The sequence below is a fragment of the Equus quagga genome, chromosome 1 (genome assembly GCF_021613505.1).
Source record: "Equus quagga isolate Etosha38 chromosome 1, UCLA_HA_Equagga_1.0, whole genome shotgun sequence".
In the NCBI taxonomy this organism is placed as follows: Eukaryota; Metazoa; Chordata; class Mammalia; order Perissodactyla; family Equidae; genus Equus; species Equus quagga.
The window spans coordinates 57,717,117-57,725,455 of NC_060267.1; positions in this window are offsets into that span (position 1 = coordinate 57,717,117).

Sequence of the window (8,339 nt, forward strand, 5' to 3'; positions counted from 1 at the left end):
TCCATGCCCACCTCCAGACCAAGCTCCATGCCCAGCTCCAGACCCACTTCCATGCCCACCTCCAGACCCAGCTCCATGCCCACCTCCAGACCCAGCTCCATGCGCAGCTCTAGACCCACCTCCTTGCCCACCTCCAGACCCACCTCCATGCCCACCTCCAGACCCAGCTCCATGCGCAGCTCTAGACCCAACTCCATGCCCATCTCCAGACCTAATTCCATGCCCACCTCCAGACCCACTTTCATTCCCACCTCCAGACCCACTTTCATGCCCACCTCCAGACCCACCTCCATGCCCAGCTCCAGACCCACCTCCATGCCCACCTCCAGGCCCAGCTCCATGCCCAGCTCCAGACCCACCTCCATGCCCACCTCCAGACCCACCTCCATGCCCACCTCCAGACCCAGCTCCAAGCCCAGCTCCAGACCCAACTCCATGCCCACCTCCAGACCCACCTTCATGCCCACCTCCAGACCCACCTCCATAACCACCTCCGTACCCACCTCCAGACACCTGTGCTTCCACCACGAACACAGGGACCTTCCCACACTGCTCCCAATGAGGAAGCACATGGTGGGGTACAGGGCCTGGATCCTCTGCTCCCAGAGCACGAAGCGAGGGCGGCCCAACGGCCACAGCTCCCCCTAAGCAGAAGCATCTGACAGGAACCAGCTATGTGGGCTGAGCCTCTGTCTCCTGGGGCCCACACCTTCTCCTCCTCCCCTCTCCAAACACTGGTGGAAATGTGCAACCAGCTCTGTTTTACAGAGAGAAATTGAGGTCCACAGGAGGAAAACAATCTGTGGACAGTGGTACACTTGGAAGTTCCGAGCTGAGACCGTTCTAGTGGGAGATGTGAGCAGAGAGGGGAACAGGGCCGTCCCTGCCTTCAAAACCAGCCCCACACAGAGCTTAGAATATCTGCTCCCCCCTTCCCAAGACCCATCAAAGACCCCCGAATGTTTCCCCTGCCTCTCAGTCAGCCTGGCGACCCAGTGGGCTCAACTCCAGAGCTTGGGGGCCGTGCGGCCTGTGTGCACTGCCCCCACTACCCCCACCACCTCCACCACCCCCAACTAACCAAGGACATCAATTAGCACCTGGAATTGTCAGACCAACCTCCTAGGTGACACTTCTTTGTCCTCAACGCAAACGGAGAGATTTGAGGTGACTCCACCCCCAAACATAGAACCTGCAAGGTCTGTGTTAAAATATAAATGCAGGGGTCTTAACTACTTTAAAAGTTGTAATACAAGAAACGGATTGTCCGGATCCAAAAGGATTATCTTTTATATGCAAATGAAAATCATGCATCTTTAAGTACAGTTATTGTCAGGGTGATGAGCGACCCAGGCTAGGGGGAAGGGGCCAACTGGGTGGGCTCCAGTGCATTATAAAAAAAACTCCAGGGGCCGGGTTGGTCGCGTGGTTGAGTTCGCCCGCTCCAATTAGGTAGCCCTGGGTTCGCAGGTTCAGATCCAGGGCGTGGACATACATACCGCACATCAAGCCACGCTGGGGCAGCAGCCCACGTACTAGAGGAAGATTGGCACAGATGTTAGCTCAGAGCCAATCTTCCTCACTTAAAAAAAAAAATCTCCAGAGCAGAGAAGAAAAAGACTGAAAGGTGTCGCAAGAACCCGGGAGACATAATAAAATGATCTACGGGGAAGCTGGAGTGTAGAAAGAGGACCAACTCCTGGGCTCAGTAACTAAGGGTGACAAGGAAGACACTTACTTCCACCAGAAAACTAAAGGGTCATCTGGAACAAAAATAGGACAAAAAGGGACTGTCTGAGAAACGGAAAGCAGGAAATTCCAGCAAACAGGCAGTACTGTGCCTGAGCACCTCGGCTTCCTCCCCTCCAGCAGTTCTCCTGCTCAAATCCTTCCTCTTCTTTCCAAGAATGTGCTGACCTGTGGATTTCCTGACAGCGGGGACTCTGTGTGGAATCTCATTTTAATATGCCCAGTGCCTGGTATCGATTAAGTGCTCATTGCAGAAGGAATGATGCTCTTTGCCTCTGCTGTCCTTCTACTCCTTCATCCATCCTCCCTATGTTTATTGAGATCTCCTGTATGCCAGCCAACGTAATGGGTGTGGTCTCTGCTCTCATGAAGTTTGCAGTCTATAGGGAGAGACAGAATGTGAATAAATGAACAATTAATTCTATGCCTGAAAATAATTGCATTTAAGGCATAGAAGGATAAGAACAGCATAGGAGGGAGATCCAACCCACAGCAGGGGAGTACAGGACAATTCCCACAGGAAATTACATTTAAAATGAGATCTGAAAGATGGATAGAAGTTAGCCAAAGGGAGAAGCAGCATTCCAGGCTAAGGGAAGAACATGTGCAAAGGTCCTGAGGTAGAAAGTTTAAGGGATTAAAAGAAGGATGGAGGTGGGGTAGCAGCAAAGGAAAGTAAGAGTATTCTGTGATGCTGAGAGGTGACAGTGCGTATTAACTTCCTTCTAGAAGCGCTGCCCCATCCGACACACTGAGAGAAGACAAGCAAACCCATTCCACTGAATTGAAAATGGATTTGCAGTCTTCTCCCTGCTGGTCTTTTCTGATCTCCACAGTTTCCAGGCCGTGTCTTTGTTTCTCCGTCTGCTTTTTTCCAGCCCTGAACCCGACTCAGGAAGCAGCCCTCCTCCCCTGTGGCCTGGGCTGTCTGATACCAAACAAGCGGTGACTTGCACCGGGAAGTCACGGGCAGTGGAAACGGAGTTTTTTCGAGGGACTCATTGCTGGTGAGTCACCAGGAGAGTTTGAAGAAACGAGCAGAGCAGGCCACCTGGTGAGCTCAGTAGGAGATGCTCTCACGCTGAAGCTGAAGCCAGAGGAACGGCAGAGCCGGCAGGCAGGGCGGGCCGGCTGAGGCTCCAGACAGAGGCTCAGGGCACCTGAGCACCCAGCCCCTCTGAGCGGAGTTTCTTAGTTCAGGGGAAGAAGAATAATCTTACGAATCTTTTCCAGAAAAATGAAGAAAACTCAGTGAAAGTATGAAAGAAGGAAGGACTAGCCAGGAAGCCAGAGACCTCCAAAATGGCCGAAGGTCAGAGGAATTAGCCCTCTCGGGTAAGAGCATGAACACCACCCTGAAGGTCAGAGGGAATACCGATTGAGGACCTGAAGTCAAATTTCCTCCTAGGCGGAGTGGGCTGGAGTGGGCCGGGGACAGGGTGGCCGCTTACACTTCCTGGTGGCACAGCCTCAGGGGTGCCATTCACATTGTCTCGAGGTTGATGGCACCCCTGGAGGTGTGCCGTAGGCCAGCTGGCGGCCGTGCGGGGTCAGAGGCCTGCAGTCAAGCGGAGAATGCTTTGAGAGGAGCTGAGCCTATCTCCAGGTCCAGCAGTGACTCAGATTCACAAATTCAAGGCAAAGCTTCCGTTTTCTAGGCTACCAAAGTGCCTTCAGACAAGCTGGGCACCTGTAAGAGACTGTCCCTAAGCCAACCTGTCACAAGCCTTAGAGACGTTAGAACTAAAAAGAAAATCAGTGGTCACACGCAAGAACTGATGTTTGTGTGAAGTTAGTCCCTGACAGCTATTGATTATGTGGCAGAATATTGGAAAGAGACCAACAGTCCATCAATAGGAGACAGGTTAAGTAAATTATGGTACCTGTTTTTGGAGTACTATGCTTTGTAAAGATAGATGAAGAAGTGCTTTCTCTATGGACCATAAGAAAAATGTCTCCAAGCTGCATTTAAGTTAAAAAAAAAAACGCTGGATGCAAAGGTGTGTACCGTATGCCACCTTCAATATAAGAAAGGGAGAAGAAAGAATAATATATATTCATGACTGTGTTTACAAAAAGCAACTCTGGAAGAATACAAAGAAACCGATGACAGTAGCTAGCTGGTAGGACGGGTGAGGAGTCGGGGGAAAGGACACGGAGTGGGAGAAGACTTTTTTCTGTAAACATTTTTATGTTATTCTGATTTTTTCCCACATAGTACTTCTTTATGGTAGGTAGGACAGCTCCCTAAAGATGTCCACGTCCTAACCCTTGGACCGTGCAGCTACACTGCACCATACATCAAAGGGGACCTTGCAGATGTCACTGAGGTCACAGACCTTTAAACGGGGAGACTGTCCTGGATTGTCTGGGTGGGCCCCACGGGCCGCGAGCAGAGAGCTTTCTCTAGCTGGAGTCAGCGAGATTCAGCAGAAGAAGGCAGAGCGATCTGAGCTTTGAGAGAGTCTCAGGCTGCTGTTGCTGGAGGGGCCTCAGGGGAAGCCCGGGGAGGAAAGCAGGACCGCAGAGCCTATCTCCAGCTGATGGCAGCAAGGAAGCAGGGACCTCAGTCCTGCAACCTCAGGAACAGACTGCAGCCAACAACGTGAGTGGGTTTAGAGGCAGACCCTGTTCAGAGCCTCTGGTGGGGAACACGGCCCTGCCAGCACTTTGACTTTGGCCCTTCCGAGACGTTGGGCAGAGGCCTTGGCGGAGCCTACCCAGTCTTCTGACCTGTGGAAATTGTGAGAAAATTAATTTGTGCTCTTTTAGGTTGCTGTGTTTGTGGTAATTTGTTACATCAGCAACAGAAAACTAATATACTATTCAATCTTTTAAAAAGTAATTTTTTAAACTGGTGCTCAGAAAATGTCAACTTCTTTGCAATCTTTGTTCCTTGAATGAAATTTAGAGCATGAGTCAAGAAGAGGCCTATGAAAACGTAGGCCCAGTTCCATCTACATGTTAGGACAAATTAGGGCCAAACATCCACTTTTGGTTCTATTTTGTCAACTCCAGTCCAGGACCCCAATCCAGGCTTTCCTCACACACTTGAGAGGGTGTTCATGGAAGCTGGAAAATCAATGCTTAGTCACACACACTCAGAGATATCGTATCCAGTATTCTAGCCCGGTGCTTTTCAAAGTGCGGGCCCTGGGCCAGCATCATCAGCATCACCTTCACACTAGTTAGCAATACAAGGCCTCAGACCCTTCCCAGACACACTGACCGGAAACTCTGGAGGTGGCGCCCAGGAGCCATGTTTAAGAAGTGCCCCTGACGGTCTGCTGCTGCTCAAGCTTGAGACCCCCGTGTGTCCTGGCCTGCATAATACCATCCTTCTTTAAGTGGCAAGGGCGAGTGACAGAGCTGGTAGAGGGAGAGCAGAGAGGCATTTCAGAACGGGGAGGACCCCAGATTTGTCCTAGCAGACCTCCAAGTGGCTGATAAGTTTCAGCGGCTTAAGGTAATAGCAGAAACTGTGCAGGGTCGCATAAGCTCCAACAGCGACAGTGTACCCTGCTAGGTTAGGCACACTCGGCGGGTGTGAAGGCACGGGGCAGGCTGCCCTTTCACAGTGGGTCAGCTGTCACGCCACACGGCAGACCCAGCCTGATGACACACCGTGGGACCACACTGGGAGGGGTGCGTACTGCAGGGTAGCAGTCCATGCCATCCTCAGAAGTGCGGCTCTATGTCAGTAAATGTCTGCCTAGGAAACACTACTCCAGATCACAAAAATGGCACGCCCAAGCAAATCTCAGAGCGCCTGCAATTGTTAACTGCCAAATGTTTTTAAAAACCTGAAAGGACTTTGTGTGCTTAGTTCAGATCTTATGTGGTTGGGCAAAGTGTGACACACAGTTGACCTCGGGAAATAGGACCTCAGGTGAGAAAACAGCTTTCCTAGTGCTTGTAAGAGAAAAAAGGAAGTGTCCTACAGGCACCCGAGAGAGGACTCTGGGGGTTAAACCACAGGAGAGCTGCCTCTCCACTGCCCCTGGGGCCCAGGCCTCTCACTGGATCTCCTAAACAAACACACAGCTGTCACATGGCCTGACCAGGCCTCCACTCATCGGCTGCCTTTTGGTCTTGCGTGCATTCGTGTCTCGCCTGTCTGTCCCCAGGAATTCATCTCCACACACCCGCCCTTAGATGCAGCTTCTCAGCCGGTGCTAGGAGCTTGGCCTCTGCCTGCCCCTACTCCCACCCTGGCCCACCTGATGGTAGTAACAGCTTGAACTAGACAGCCCGTGGATGGACTGCCTGGTGCCGTCCACCTGTGCAAAGAGAACTGAGCCCGGGGAGAACGTGCTCAGGAGTCGTCTCAACCACAGTGCAGCTGGTGCAGTGCACTTCCTTACACCGTAAGGTGACAGATTTCACCTGGGTGCTTGTAGCAATGTGGGGCAGAGCATGCGACAGTGAGGATGGGCTTGGAGAGGTCAGAATCAGAGGAAGAATCTTGATGGAGACAGAGACCCTTTTTTGTTTGTAGGGAGCATCAGAAGGAGTAAAGCCATGACACAGCTGGACTGCAGGACTCCTTTGGGAATTCCCACACATGTGGACACGTGACGAGGGGGATTTCCAGAAAGCTTGGGCACTTCGCCTGTGCTAGAAGATACTTCCCCCTGGGGGTCTCTACTTCTCTATCCGTCTGAGGTCAGCAGGGCTGCCACAACAAAACACCTCAGACTGGGCAGTTTAAACAATAGCAATTTGTTTTCTCACCGTTCTGGAATCTAAAAGTCCAAGATCAAAGTGTCAGCCTGTCTGGTTTCTTTGGAGACCTCTCTCTTTGGCTGAGATGGCTGCCTCTTCCCTGTGTCCTCATGTGGTGTTTCCTCTGTGCCCTGCTCTTTATGTGTCCAAATTTCCTCTTCTTATAAAGACACCAGTCAGCTCAGATGAGAGCCACCCGAACGGCCTCATTTTAACTTAATCACCTCTTTGAAGGCCCTGCCTCCAAGTGCAGTCAGATCCTGAGGTCCCGGCAGTCAGAGCTTCACCACAGGAATTTGGGGGGACACCGTTCTGCCCATAACACTATGTGAGTAAGGAATACTGACACCAATCTGTTTCACTCACTGAAGGAGGTGACCGTGGAAGAGAAGGCGGAATGTGTTAGAATCAGCAGATCATGTTTAGACCTAAGCATCCCCCGGAGAAACTCTGGAACAGTCTGTCCCGTCCTTTGTTAATAGGAAAAAATAACTCCTTCAGGTAGGAACCACTTATTGAGGGCTCTGTGTGCCCAGCATCCTGAAGGTGGAGCCATCAAAGCTGAGACAAGGCCCACGGCAACGCAGATGGTGTCTGCCCGCGTCAAGGAGTGCTCATCGACTGGTGGAGGTTAGAGAAGGACGAGACGTGCTCGATCCTAGTCCTAAAGGAGCTGGTAATTCCTGTAGCGAAGGCCAGACAAACTCCTCTGAAACAACAGGAGCAACCCCAGGCAGTATATAACGGAGTTCTGAATTGTGCGGTCCAGACTCAATTGCTGTTGGAATTCAGAATGAGGAAGATCGATGAGGCGCCGGGTGGACAAGAGCTAAATCGCTCAGACTGAAGCATTCATTAGTCTGAGCCATTGTTCAGGCTACAGATTCTTCTGTTCAAAACAGTAAAGCCAGTCAGAAAGCCCTGATCACACGGACAAGCCATGGTCTCTGGAGTTTCATTTCAAGTTTGGAGAATCACGAGACGACTGTGGGTCTTGGTCTGCTCGCCGTAGTCCCACCCACGACTGACACCACATGCGAAGTGAAAGCTCGCTCCCCTCGGCTTTCCGCTCCTGAGGGGAGATGGGAAAGGGCCCCTGTCCACCCCCGCTGCAGAGCCCACCTCTGGAGACACGCCCGACGGGGCAGTTTCAACAGGACTGGGCACACACATACCCCGCACCAGGTTCCCACCGCCCCTCCACCCCTCAGCCCTCTGGGAGCGCTGCATTGCTGGTCGTAATGCCCTTGTCTGTCTGGCAGATCCATGGCCACTCACTGGCTGCACAGGGCAGCAGCTGACAGGATGTGGCAGGGAGGGAAGGAGGAAGAGAAAGAGGAGCCTGAGGAACTAGAGAAAGACAAACAGAATCCAAGAGGCAGAGAGGGGACAGAGAGCACAGGGGACTGAGGACCAGAACAGACTGTCTGACCTGACATGTGTTTCTCTCTCCCCCACATTTTTGGGGCTGGAGCTCCAGATTGGCCTGGGAGGGCAGGCAGCTCCCCTGGCCTCTCCTCAGCCCAACAGCGCCCCTCTGAAGGCCCCCCTATTTCACCCCAGTTCACGTGCTGCCTTCTGCAGCTCAGGGACCCTGCGGCCCTGCCGGGGCTTCCCGAGTGTGCTGGGCTCCCCTGGGTGGCCTCCCTCTCCTCTGCACACACAGTCCACAGGGCAGTGACCCAGCCCTAGTGATGGCCAAAGTGACTTCATTTCAGGTGACATGCTGGAAACATCTTTAAAACCTGTCTGAACCAAGTAGATTAGAATTCACTTGCCCTGACGGAGTGAGTGTCCCTGGGCCCTTTTTAGGAGCAACATTTGCTGGTACGGTTGGAGATCAGCAGTGCACACTCAACCGGGGG